This window comes from Macrobrachium rosenbergii, chromosome 43, assembly GCF_040412425.1.
Source record: "Macrobrachium rosenbergii isolate ZJJX-2024 chromosome 43, ASM4041242v1, whole genome shotgun sequence".
Taxonomy (NCBI): Eukaryota; Metazoa; Arthropoda; class Malacostraca; order Decapoda; family Palaemonidae; genus Macrobrachium; species Macrobrachium rosenbergii.
Genome location: NC_089783.1, coordinates 28,773,122 through 28,787,342, shown reverse-complemented (window position 1 = coordinate 28,787,342; position 14,221 = coordinate 28,773,122). Strand labels below are relative to the sequence as shown.

At 36.6% G+C, this 14,221-nt stretch overlaps 1 long non-coding RNA gene across 1 annotated transcript; it reads right to left on the bottom strand.

Moving 5' to 3' along the window:
* Window positions 1–54: 54 nt before the first annotated feature.
* On the bottom strand, window positions 55–12,429 carry LOC136828697 (uncharacterized). Its single transcript, XR_010850186.1, has 4 exons — window positions 12,343–12,429; window positions 7,396–7,489; window positions 6,966–7,119; window positions 55–590 (listed from the first exon to the last, which is right to left on the bottom strand). It is a non-coding gene; the product is annotated as an uncharacterized lncRNA (long non-coding RNA).
* Between the last annotated feature and the right edge of the window lie 1,792 nt (window positions 12,430–14,221).

The window sequence follows — 14,221 nt, the reverse complement described above, 5'->3', positions numbered from 1 at the left end:
TTTTCCCTCTTACTTGAATTGAATTGAATTCAACACTTTCTATTTTCCCTATAAAGTGTTAAACTAGTGGAGCTGGAGGATTTTTAACTTGTTACAAGCAGATGGATTGCCTGATAATCCAGAAGTTGATCCAACCAAACATTTCCTGATGATAATCAGTAATGACTTCTAGTACAGCAGCGTAGTGGTCATACTGAACTGTCGCAGGATTCTTACGGCATTATTAGGGCAGTTTCAATCTTGACAACTATTCAGGCACAAAAACCAGACCAAAGGATCCTCCTGCTCCTAGTCCAGTGGCGTGCGTAGTGGTCATAGTGAACCATCACAGGATTCTTACTGCATTATTAGTGCTGTTTCAATCTTGACAACTATTCAGGCACAAAAACCAGACCAAAGAATCCTCCTGCTCCTAGTACAGTGGCGTAGTGGTCATAGTGAACAGTCACAGGATTCTTACTGCATTATTAGTGCTGTTTCAATCTTGACAAGCATTCAGGCATGAAAAGACCAAAGAATCATCCTGTCAGTTGCTACATTACAACCAAGTTAACCACCCTTAACATCGAGCTTCCTTGGGCTGCTTGTGCCTGTGGGCAGAAAAATATATTAATGGGTTATTCAATAATGAAAGCTTAAAATACACCTTTTAAAAAATAAAATTTTATGAAACATTGCTGAAAAGTCTTACATTATTTGGTGTATATTTAAATGTCGTCACCTGGCAAAAATATGAAAGTAATACTTCTATTCCAGATCTGGGGTTGCTCACAAAATTTCATCTTAATCCATCCTATTGAAACACCTACTAGATGATTTAACTGTTTCATTCCTATGTGACAGGGTTTTCTTTTATACAGTACAGTATTTTAAGATACAAGAATAAAGATTGATAAATGAGTACTGTTCATTGTCAAGGAGAAGTAGGAGTATAATTAAGTAAATAATCACCTAGAGTAAAGAACAAATGATTTAAGTATAAACTTGATTAGTACAAGTAGGTATAAAATTCATTAATACAACTTCAATAAACACTTTATCAGCAAATAAACACTTTCTTATTAGCAATCAACAAATAAACACTTTCTTCTTAGCAATCAACAAATAAACACTTTCTTATTAGCAATCAACAAATAAACACTTTCTTATTAGCAATAAAGTTTCAAACAAGAAACGTGTATTTTTACTTTAATTCATTTTAGGCATTGAGTGAAAATTTCCCAAAGATACAAGTAAATTCATATACTGTTCAATAAATTATTCCAAGAAAAGCAAATTAAGGTTATTGAATGTCTATCACTGTTTGCCCATCATAGCACTCAAGTTCCATATTTTTCCAGCATAGTACATAAACCAAGTTAAATCTGCCCTTTAGCTACAGGGAAAATGTAATTTACCTTTTGATCAAGAAACTGGGCAGCATACTAGCAAAGCTAGTAATGTAAAAGTACTTCATTCTTAAATTTCCTGAATATTTATGACCAGTCTCACTGGCAAAGGTATATTTGTTAATGGTTCCCAAAACCACAGAATTATTGGAAACCACTAAAGCATGAAATAAAACCAAATCATGTCCCACTGGTGAAGAGGCAGAGTAAAAATATTTTGCCAAGAGATAATAATCAGCACCTGATGAAAGCAGTCATATCAGGACTGTTATCCAATGTTGAATGAATGTAGGCTTGGACCACAGCTTCTGATGAACCTAAAGAATAGGTCACTTCAGTCTGACCAATACTGTTATGTATACTGTACTTATTACATACAACACCACAGTTCCTGAATACTGATATAGCTTAATACTTAAAAGTACAAAGAATAATTTTGTTGAAGCTGCAGCACTTGAATGAAGTGCAGCATTAAATTTCATGGAAAAATTTCAAGGAGGGTAAGCAAGTAGGCCACTTCTTGAAAACAGACCGTCCCAGACTCTAGTTTCACTTTCAAGCCTTGTCAAGATTGCTATATAGAAGTAAAATGAGACTTAAGCTCTCTCTTGGCAAGTGATAGAGCACCAGCTAGCTAAATCTGATTACCAACCGTTTAAGCCATGTTAGCGGTTCTAGCTACACTGGATAACTCCTGTGTATCCCTTGAATATGCCTTACTACTTCTAGAGCCTCAAGGTGTGCCAAGCTTAAGATGCCTTTTTACTCAAGATTTCTAACAACATAACAGGATTATTGCATAGAACTTGGTCTGGACGACACTGTAAGAGCAGTTCACCCATTCTGATAAGCACTTCGTTGATGACTATTCAAGTACTTGAACACAAAATAAGAAAATTAAGTGTCCATTTCCTATGAAACAAAAACTAAACCTCAGAGGACGTTGAAGCCTTTAAGAGGTGAGGAGGAAAGAAAAACTCATATCTGGCCCGTATGGAAACACCTTTTTGAAGCAAATATTGAATGAGTGACCACTTCCCAATTCATATAAAAACATTTAAGAATCAGCCCTATGAGTCACCACCCAAATGGAAGGTAGGAGAAGCAGACTGGAAGAAATTCAGGGAGTCTGTTCTCATGGATAAGGATGTGAAATCATTTCCATCTATCTTGGAGGCATATAATTACTTCAGTGACACCACCATCAACAGTGCAATTGCCTCTATTCCAACAACAAAAGGGAAGCCCTCTAGACCAGCAGTTCCTTGGTGGAACAAAACCTGCAGTAGTATGAGAAAGATCACTAGACAATGCTATAAAAAGTATAAGAGGAGTGGAACTGCCCAAGCCAAATTTATTTACCAACGTGCTGTGGCCAAGCAAAACAAATATTTTTAAAAAGCAAAAAGTCATGGATGTACTACATTAATGGCATTATCTCAAAAACACCATCCAAAACAATTTGGAAAAAAATAAAAAAACTAAATGGCAAGTTCGTCCCTGAACCTCTGCCTACCCTTAAGATAAATGGTGACCTAATCACCCAACCAGAGAGGGTTGTAAAAAAAACTAGAACATTTCTCAAGAATATCAAGTCGCGAGAACTGTTCTCTAGAATTCCAAGACATTAGATATGCCCAGATTTCTCTCGATTTAGGTGAAAATAATTTTGAACCATATAATGCAAAATTTACACTGCAGGAACTCAAAGATGCATTGCAGAATACCAAAGCGTCATCCCCTGGTGAAGATAAAATAGGCTACTCTACGAAATGCTGAAACATCTCCCAGAAAAGTCAAAGAAATTTCTTTTAGATAAAATAAATGAAATCTGGGAAACTGGTAGTATTCCTAAGGGCTGGAAATTATCATTAATCCTCCCTATTAAGAAACCAAATGAGGATCCTCCTTTACCCAGCAGCTACAGACCAATAGCTCTCACCAGCTGTGTTTGTAAGCTGATGGAAAAGATGATTAACACCAGACTTGCATGGCACTTAGAAAAATAAATTGCTTTCTCCATCCCAGTTTGGCTTTAGGAAAAGTAGATCTACTTTAAATCCCTTGCTCAGGCTCTCAAACCAAATACAACAAGGTTTTGCTAAACAAAGCCAGACAATAGGAGTTTTCTTTGATTTGGAAAAGGCATATGACACCACATGGCATTATGGTATTATAAGAAAGTTGTATAAAATGGGCATTAAAGGAAAAATTATCAGATTTATAAATTCGTTTTATCAGAAAGATATATAAAGGTAAGAGTTGGGAATCATGTATCACGACCTTTCTCACAAGAAGAGGGAGTTCCTCAGGGTAGTGTCCTTAGTGTCACCCTCTTCGCTGTTGCCATTAATGGAGTATTAGAAAAGATATTACCAGTAAAAGGCTCTAATAAAGATGATTTGGCTCTTTACTGCACAGGATATGATGCAGCATCTACTAGCAGGTTCATGGAAAGAGCCATCGATAAAGTAAGCAAGTGAGCTAATGAGCAAGGGTTTCGATTTTCCGAATCTAAAACTGTCGCTGTTCGGTTCTGCAGACGCCGAACTAAGGAAGCCATTCCATCTCTTACCTTAAATGGAATTATTTTACCGTACTCTACTGAAGTAAAATTTTTAGGAATGGTCTTTGATGAAAAGCTCACTTGGAATAATCATATTGACCAGTTAAAAGTGAAAAGTGCAGAGATCACTTAAATATTTTAAAAGCCGTATCTAATTTTAATCGGGGTGCTGATAAGAAATCGTTGTTGAGGCTTTATAATGCAGTATGTTTAAGTTAGACTATGGCTGCCAACTATATTCATCTGCTTCAAAGACTAAACTCAAGGAACTGGACGTTGTGCATAATATGGGGCTAAGGATCTGCACTGGAGTTTAGAATTTCGCCCATTGAAAGTATTCATGTAGACTCCCATCAGCTACCACTGGACTTGGGGAGGCATGAGCTAGGTCTGAGACACACCATGCGGCTGAAAAGCTCAAAGGAGAATCCTTCTTTTGAGATCTTAAAACAGTGTGACTAAGTCTTTTTAGATCTAGATCTTCAATACCATGTCAAATCAGACAGCTGGGTGAACTGGAGGATGAAAGTATAAAAACGCAGAAGATCCTACTAGTGAAACATCCTGCTATCCCTCCATGGTTTATTCCAGCAATAGATGTCTGCATTAAAGAGACAAAGAAGAAAGATCATCCGGAAGAAGAAGTCAGAAACAAGTTTTCTGGAGCATGATGAGAGGCATATAAATAACATGAAAATCTATACTGACGGATCAAAATCGGAAGATGGAGTTGGATGTGCAGTGGTGTGTGAGGGGGAATCGTATATAAAAAAGTTAGCAGACTCCTCATCCATATTCACTGCTGAAGCAACGGCCATAGTTGATGCTTTAAATCTTGCATCTGATAAATTCAAATCCACACCAATATATAGTGACTCAAGGAGCGTTTTAGAAGCCCTAAAGAAGTTTAACACTACCCATCCCTTAATTCAAAAGGCTCAGGAATTGCTTTTTTATCTTTCTATTTGCCACAAATCAGTAAAGTTTTGATGGATTCTTGGGCACACTGGCCTAGAAGGGAATGAACTGGCTGATAGTAAAGCAAAGGATGCAGCAAAATGTGATTGCTTAACTAATAAGGTGCCACATTTGGATATGCGTCCAGCTATCAGACGATACATTCGTACAAAATGGCAGCAGAGATGGACTTCCATTTTATCCACAAATAGGAAGTACAGAAACATTAGAAAAAGTATCGATTTTTGGAGTTCGGGTTTTAATCGTAACAGAAGATTTGAGATCATCCTAACACGGCATAGGATTGGCCATACCCGCTTCACTCTTAGCTACATTTTAGAGGGAGCCAGTGTCCCAGTTTCTACCCACTGTGGTGGTCAGCTATCCGTTGAGCGCATGCTGGTGCACAGTCCTAAATTTAATCGCCTTAGGGCAAAGTACTTACAAACAGGGAAGACTATTTTAGAAATTTTAAATGACGACGTTAAGGTAGATAACCTTATGAGTTATCTGAAAGAATCTGGTTATTTTTATGAGATGATTTCAGTATACTTAATAAAGATTTTAGCCATATTTATTCTTATACTAAGTATATATTTTGAATATAAAAGTTTAATATATACTTATTTTTTGTTGGTTCTATCTAATATGATTAATTTTTTACGTTCACATTTTAACACTGAATTTTACTAGTATATCATCATTCACCTATTCATTATCAGTCATATTATTTTGTATATTTCACCTTCGTTACGGCGCTGAATAATCCTGATGGGTTCCGGCGCTTGGTCTTCAAGACCTAAATTTTATAATCAATCAATCAAAAACATGCTCTTTCCTATATTGATGAGCAGTCCACAAAATGCAGTTAACCAGAATATACATCGACTTAAATAAAAAGCTAAAGCAAAAAAAAAAAAAATCATAACAGGGTACTATAGCAGATGCAATGAAGGAAGTTATAAGCAATAAAAATGTTTCGAGTGATTGGTCCTCTCAGTGTTAAAGTTTTGTGTGATTGTTCGCTCAGTGGACAGGTTATCATCTAATTATATAATATTATTGTTTCCAGTTTTCAACCACCAACTACTGACAAGTCTTGTAAACAAATTACTTAAGAAATAGCCAATAAACAAATCACTCAGGAAATGGCCAGTAAACAAATCACTTAAGAAATTACCAGTAAACAAATCACTTAAGAAATGGCCAATAAACAAATCACTCAGGAAATGGCCTGTAAACAAATCACTTAAGAAATTACCAGTAAACAAATCACTTAAGAAATGGCCAATAAACAAATCACTGAAGAAATGGCCAGTAAACAAATCGAAACAGCCAGTCGACAAATCACTTAAGAAACAGCCAGTCAACAAATCACTTAAGAAACAGCCAGTCAACAAATCACTTAAGAAACAGCCAGTCAACAAATCACTTAAGAAACAGCCAGTCAACAAATCACTTAAGAAACAGCCAGTAAACAAATCACTTAATAGCCAGAATCTCTTTCAGTTTATCAACGCATGAAATTTTTAGTTACAGAATTAAGAATGGTCAAATTCATTCTCATTTACTTAGGAAGAAGCCCATACACAAATGAACTGTGAGAGTAATTATCCTTTCTGTACGCAATGCAGCAATCAGCATAAGATGCAAAACCTGCGATACAGAGAAAGAACTTCTCGAATACCTAACCTTAACTAAAGCGACAGAACCAACAGTTCCGGGTGTTGGGTTGGGATTCTTATCACAAAGTCAACAGTTTATAAATACTGCACATTACTGCCGGTCAGGTCAGCGTGCCTGAAGATAAAAGCTGGACCAGATTTCTGCCCGAGATACTGACACATGCCAAAAATGATGTGAAACAGAACCATGAATGTACCAAAAATTAAGGTGTGTTTTCAGCACTGGAAATAAAAACATTTTACCATCTGTCACGAGACTAAATTTTAAGGCCCTGAATAAAACAAGTAGGCAAAATTGAGAACTAACCAGCTATTATGAGGGAAAAGTTATGCTTGAAAGGCTAGAAAACAATTTTATCTGAAACCAACCTCAAAAAATAATTTCAACGTCATCGCCATTAGATATATAGTCTTCTCTCTCTCCATCTGGTGTGCTTCTTGCAAACAATAGAATCTCCGTTCGGTCAGAATCCTCGCTACTAACTACGTCCCACCATTTGGTCTTCCTCATTAATCAACATACCTGTTAAAATATGCATTGTGTAAGTTTAAGAATCTTTAACCATACACAAACTTTTGAGGTTTGAGCAGGTCCTAGGAAGACCCCGAAGTGATATTCATGTAAAAAAAATAACGTCTACATCAACTGGAAATTATGGTCTTAATGATTAATTGCGCTAGTAACTATTAGTTTATGTTGAGTATTGAGAGCTCTTGTTGAGAGTTCTTGTTCAGTCCTATAAATTTAATAAGTTTCTACTGTAGGCTAAGTGGCAACCAAAACTACTTCACTGACTACCGTAAAACTGAAGATGTGACTTAATATTCGCTGGTTGTTCAGCTTGCAGGCATAAAATTTCTGTTCGTTCATTATGCAGACTTCAGGTGATTATCTGTAAAAAAAAAAAAAATTAAATACTAGTAAGCACTGGAAACTTCACTTACGGACCTACAAAAAAAAAAAAAAAACTGGCAGTAAGTCATACTTTCAATCAACCATGCACAATTTATTCATCACTTATACCAGAAAAATCTATCCCGTGCAACTCTCAACTTTCAACACATATTGGTGTATTGCTTTTGTTTATACTGCATGCAGATAGATCACCACAAATCCAACTTAATCCCGGAGTACCCTACCGGACATTATTATATAATAAACGTTGTTTTATGCAAAGAACCACCATCCAAATGCCGCATTACACCAGTACAACCTACATTTTGCCAATTACCACATGAATAATGTACATCACTTTTCAGTAATATTTTTCAGTGGAAAGAAAATTTGACAAATCGTTTTTTAACATAAATGTCTTATTCTACTCCATAAAGGTCTTATTATACCCATCTTACTCTATAGCAGCCATCTCCAACCTATATCATAAGCAGGCCTTATTCAGAGCGTCCTAAAATAATACGAGTTAAACACGGGAGTACCGGGTTGGAGGCTACATGGTTCGTTTTACATTGTTTCCATCGTTTTATCTTAAGAGTGGAAGGCAAAGAACTGCTGGCGACTGAGTTCTGCAGTAGTTCAGTATGTTAATTTTTTTTTTTAGAGAAATGAACTGTTAATTGAAGTTGTCAAGATCGTGTTTGCAGGGAAGTGGATACTGTATATGTCTGATCAATGATGCAATAGGGAATCAGTTTTGATTGAAACCGTACAGCCATACTCAGTAAAAAACCTTAAAGAAATTATCACCTGTCAACAGACACGTTATAAAATGTGGCCTGGTTTATTTTCACACGGAATATCTCAATCGAGACAGTATATATGGCCACGATAACGAATTTATTAATTCTGAAGTTCAAAAAGCACAAAAAAGGCAAATAATTCAAGTTGATAAACAATACATTTTGTGTGTGCACTTTGTTTAGGTTAAATTTTTAAGCTTCTAGTTTTTTTCCCAGCATCATAGAAGTGGAATCAAAGTAACCGCTTTACGTCCAGGGCAAATTTCAACAAAGATGAGGTCTGTCAGAATTCGGGATCAAAGCTGTGACTAGTGCACTGTGCACAAAATTTTCAAGTACAAAATGAGAAAAACATGTCAGAAAATTAAAATAACTATTTCCCACAGCTTTTGGGCCGAGTATTTGCTGCTATATGATCTCTTTATGAAATACTCTATCAATATTACACTATGACTGAAAAGCTGTTGTATCGAAATTGAAATTTTTTCTTTATTAAATTTATATAATTATTTTGCTGCGAGGTCGGGCATCACATTGTAACTACTAAATTTAAGAATTCGCACTGCCTTCAATATTGGGTGTGATTTCAAGAGGGGATGATGACCCATGGGACTTTGTTTAGCCGGGGCAGCTCTCATGTATGTGACATTGAACATGCGTGTTCTTCCCTGGTAAAGACTCTGTGGAAGGCAAGAATATTTTCGGCAAAAGACTGGTATTTAGTGATGTTCATGATACTGATGAACTCAGGTCACAACTGGTAACATATGACCGCAGTTATACATTGCATGAAAACAGTTAAAAAACTTACTTCTGCCATTAATTATTATGGATACACCTCACGGAACAGCTGACATACCGAATTTTGGCATAACATTGAAGTTTGACACCTAAGGTGAAAGCACCACCTCGTCAAACTGACTTCTCAGTGTACAAACTGATAAGAATGAAACAAGACTAAACCCAGATATGCATTTTTTTTTCTTACAAGAAACACGCCATTAGATGGATTGGGCTGAAGTGAAAATTTGCCAGTATTTAGGGAAATACACCAAATCCATCTCTACTTTACCGAGTATGCTTACGCTACATGATCCTTTGTTCAGCCATTCTGTGAGAGCTTCCTATGGCAGAAAGTGAAATATTCAGTCAAAATCCAGTAAATATATGTTGGATTAATACTGTACAATGTCATCAGTATTTACTAGGTTCATATCAACTCATAAGCCCTAAAACTGGTAAAATTGCAACTAATGTTCATATGAAAAACCAAGTATCTGGGCCACCCACAGAGTACGTATAGAAGATGCTTGATTACTCTCGTGTTTTCGTATTCACCTAAAGCTATCACGGTTAACTAGTTTATAGAATCAACATTTATAGAATCAACATTTATTTTTTGCCGTTATAATCGACTGGGCACGAGGATCTCTATGATGCTGAAGCTACCATGAGATGTGTGTTTATAGAGGAGCAAAGACTAACAAATTCCTATTGCTATATATTTCCAACACAAGAACTAATTCTACAGAAAATTAAAACATACCTCAGCCATGCATCAGTGACACCATTCACTACAGTGTATACAAATTTGTTACACAGGCAGCCTGCACTTATGCCCGAGCATCCTGATCAATTTAGCCACCTCACGTTTTGTGTTTTTTGCTAGAAAAATACCCAGAACAATTACTACTGTTGTATGAGTGTTCATGAGTAACTTGATCACGCGTACCAGTGACATACCATCATAGACCAGCACAGACAAAGAGAGCTCCGTAAGTTCTCTTGTTTCTATAAAAATGGGGGGCGAAAAACCCACGGAACATCAAAAGTTGAGAATGGAAACATTCAGTATGATTAAAGAATGAAAGCGAATTAAAGTAACTACTGACTAAAGACTGACCGCCTGTATTACCCACAGGGCTCTATTATCCATAGGGGCAAAATAATGAGTCAAGGTCAAAAGGTTCGTCCAGGCAAGAAGAAACGCTCAAGTTGAGATACATTAAAATTAAAAATTGTTATTTTACAAACTTCGGCTAGAAACAAATACAACGACACTTGAAAACTGAGGGCGTTTGAAATTAAAGGTAGATGACTCAATAATTTCCGATAACTATTTAATTTACATAATGAACAAGCAGCAGAGGCAGAAACAAGTGATGAACTCTAAGACGTGAAAAATGAAGATCACTGGTAAGGAAAGTTCATCTTTCTGAACAAATATTCAGCAATGATTTTTTATTTAGAAGAAAATGCAAGAATGCCAGAGGCTACATCTGACATTAAGGCCTTAAAGTATAAGACCAATGTAGCTGATTTACGGAAATGAGACCGCATAAAGACAAGCCGCCCCTTCCTTACCGTTTGGATAAGCGACATGAAGAATAAAACATACTAAAATGCTTTCCTTAAACTGCCCCGCAAATGCCACGGGACAGCTAACTAGGCAGGTTTCTTAACTGCTTCGTTCCCAGTGTTGGAAATCATTTAGAGAAAGTAATAAATACAAGATCATGCTAAAGCTAGAGACTGGTCTGAAAAGCACTGTGTTGCTGCTCGTCAGGGGAGTATCCCATCCAAGAATTCTACCAAACTGTCTGTCGTTCGGGGGGTGGAAGTAACCTTGTCCCCTAGGTTATAAAATGCGACCTAGCTTGTTCAATCTGCAATGAACCTCCTGCAGTTGTGAAAGTTAGGTGGGTGCCCACTGCAGTAGATAGGAACGAATGATCCCTTCAAGTCTTGTAAACTATTGTCTCGAGGTTTTGTGGGAAGTTTCTTTTTTTATGAACGTTGTCATCCTAGCTACTTAATATCCTCAAAACATCATGGTCCTACCTTTGCAATTAGGACGAGTATTAAAATCCAGGAAAATCAGTTCCCAATCAGAATAGTAATACATACCAGAATTGTTTGATACCATTCAAGAGAAAAACTCTACCTGAAAAACTGGTGATAAATCCACCAAAACCATTACGAAAACGAACGATTTTAAGGGACAAACAAATGAATCCTGTCTACTGTCATAACCTAAGACCACTTTATCAGTCATTTGCTAGACAAATGATCAGAAGTTACCTATTCTTCACCCTTTGAAATATTTGAATGGTTTCTGATGTTCACGAATCTGTCAACTTCAAGCTGAAAACTTGCAAAAAATTGGCCGGTTTTATTATTTATTCATCCAGTGAGCGACAAAATTATCTTGGAATCAACAGTCTACGGAATGTGAAAATTTACCCAAACATATCCCTATCGTACACGACGCAGTCTTAAAATTTTCGCATTACCAAAGACATTCTTGACAATGCAATAATTTTCTAAATATACATGATCATCAGTAACCTTCCACCTGGTTTATGAGTACCTGAGCTTGTTATTATGCCATTACCTGTGCACTAAAGAAACCCCCTATCTGAACATTGTTCTTGTAGAAATCTCCAGAATTCCTATAAACACCCTTTCCTCGTCTACCGAGTACTTAATTTACGCTTGGTAAAAATTCATGGAATATTTAATGTCCCGATTCCTAACAAAACTATACAGTGATAACACCCTACAAATGTGCCAGGTTTCATAAAATATACCAAAACTGCCCCTTGTCACCATGCAATACGTTCACAATGTATTTCATGCATTTCCTCAAATATATTACCCCAGAGTACGCTAGTCCACTAGCTTTAAGAAAAACCACTAAGTAAAAAGGCTGATCCAATATATTACCTTTAAGGTAAGCTATTGGTACTATAATTTTCTTACAAAAATACCCTCGTCTACGTCGTTAGCAGCTGCATCTATTTAGAATCGGGTTTTAACTCAAAACACTTCTTAGTTAACATATATAACTCAAACACTTCAGTTTAGGCCTTCATTTTACTTGTTTGGCCAAATACACAAAACTGTGTTACAGCTAAGTCAGCACAGCTTTAGGTCCACACATTTATTGGATTGCGTCTATGTATTGTCAGCAAAGCCAGACAATACACCTCATATAAAGTCAATGTCTTGCTCTAATCAAAATAAACACGGACTCTTCTTAACTTACCAGTCCAGCAGAGCTTTGAAAATACGTGGTCACACCCGTAACTCCATCGTTTAAATGAAGCAGGCACCCGGTCACCTAGAAAATGTGACGTCATATCCTGGCGGTCAAGAAAATTTCACGCAAACAAACCTGAAAACGGCCACTTACACCAAGACCACCGAGTTCTGGTTTAAACACTACGGCAATTTACCAGTCAGGACTGCCAACGTACATGTCAGTGTGGGAAGAATTTTAAAACCGATTATTTAACTTAATACATGGTATAATTACAAGAAAACTATTATTCTTACGTATTCCTATACAATTGTTTTAGCCTTTATGTTCCTAGCACGCAATCTAGTTTTTCTTAAAAGATCTGTTCTCATATCAACATGGTAATTTTGGTTTATTCCCCTGCTGTGGACATTTTAATACTTTTCCAGAATGCAATAGCCAAATTCCTACCAAATTTTGCCATTCAGTAGGAACATTTAAGACAAGAAGTTAATTAATTTCGTTCCAAACTTACTGTTAAATGCTTATCGAAGTATTTTATGGTCCGTTAACAATAACCACTTGATGACATCAGCGTAGTGAAGTCAATAGCACATTGATTTTGTTTTGCAATGGAATGTAATTCTGTAGTGCTGAATATTTCCTCAGTTCTGCCTACTACGTTTACACAGCTGCAAGTGAATCCAAGTATTTGCTTACGTAAGCCCTAAGTAATTTTCAAACTCTGAGCAACATCTAAGGAATGATTTATGCGGAAATAATACGTCTAAGAAATTAGATGGCTAAAATGATTCACATTTAGTATGGCTAAGTTATTACCTACATAAAAAATAAGGTTAGTCAACGTTTGTTTATCTATGTTGTCATTGCAGTCCAACTCTCTTTCACACACACACGCACACACACACTTGCACGGAGAAAGGGTGCGTGATTATGAAAGTATATGAATAAATGACTCAATCATAATCATGCGTAGTAATGTACTAAAGATTTTACTGAAAACATTGCCCTGTTATCTCTGTAGTTACAAGAAAAATCAAAACGATTTCCAATTTTAAAGAGGTGGTGGGGGGAATCCTAAATTCTTAACCATTCATTGTCATGAGAGAAGCAAAGAAGTCACAATTTGTCTAATTACCGTTGCAGAAAGGGAGAGAGAGAGAGAGAGAGAGAGAGAGAGAGAGAGAGAGAGAGAGAGAGAGAGAGAGAGAGAGAGAACCATGATAAAAAACACCTTATTTTTCTTGGTGCTCTAACAGCCATTATTTTAAAACATTCATTAGAAGTGACTACCTCCATTTCTTATTGCACACCAACTGTAACTGATTCTGTGGGGTAAGAAGATTCCCAAGGATGTCATTTCATGTTAAGGCTTGTTTTTACCACTGTCATCGACCTTTTACTGAAATTTCTTCTTGAATCACGTGAAAAGTGAAAGCAACGTAGCAACAACCCCTAATGATGTACATTACTACCTAATTTTTCAAAGGAGAGGATAAACAGCTCTGTGCTGTTTTAAGATTGTTCGTACAAGTGGTTGGTCATCCTCAGTAGTATGTTAGTTTGTTCAATGCCCAGTTTTAGAGCGTTCAAAAAGCATATAATTTTCCTCATTGACAAGCAGGACAACGGCAACAGTTACCACCTTCTGATTGTACATTTGAATTCGTCAAAGAAGCTGCCCTTCATGGACTGAAAACATTCTTCAGCTGACTATATTCGACTACTTCACAGTGGAGTTCTTGAGTGTTCAGCATAAATGAATAGGTGGTGAATGTTAGACATAGAGTTTTACGGGGGTAAATGACCTATTCACATACAGTATGTGGATACAAGCCAATGCTTGAGAACAAAAGTGATGAAATTATACCCAAATCTCTTCCCG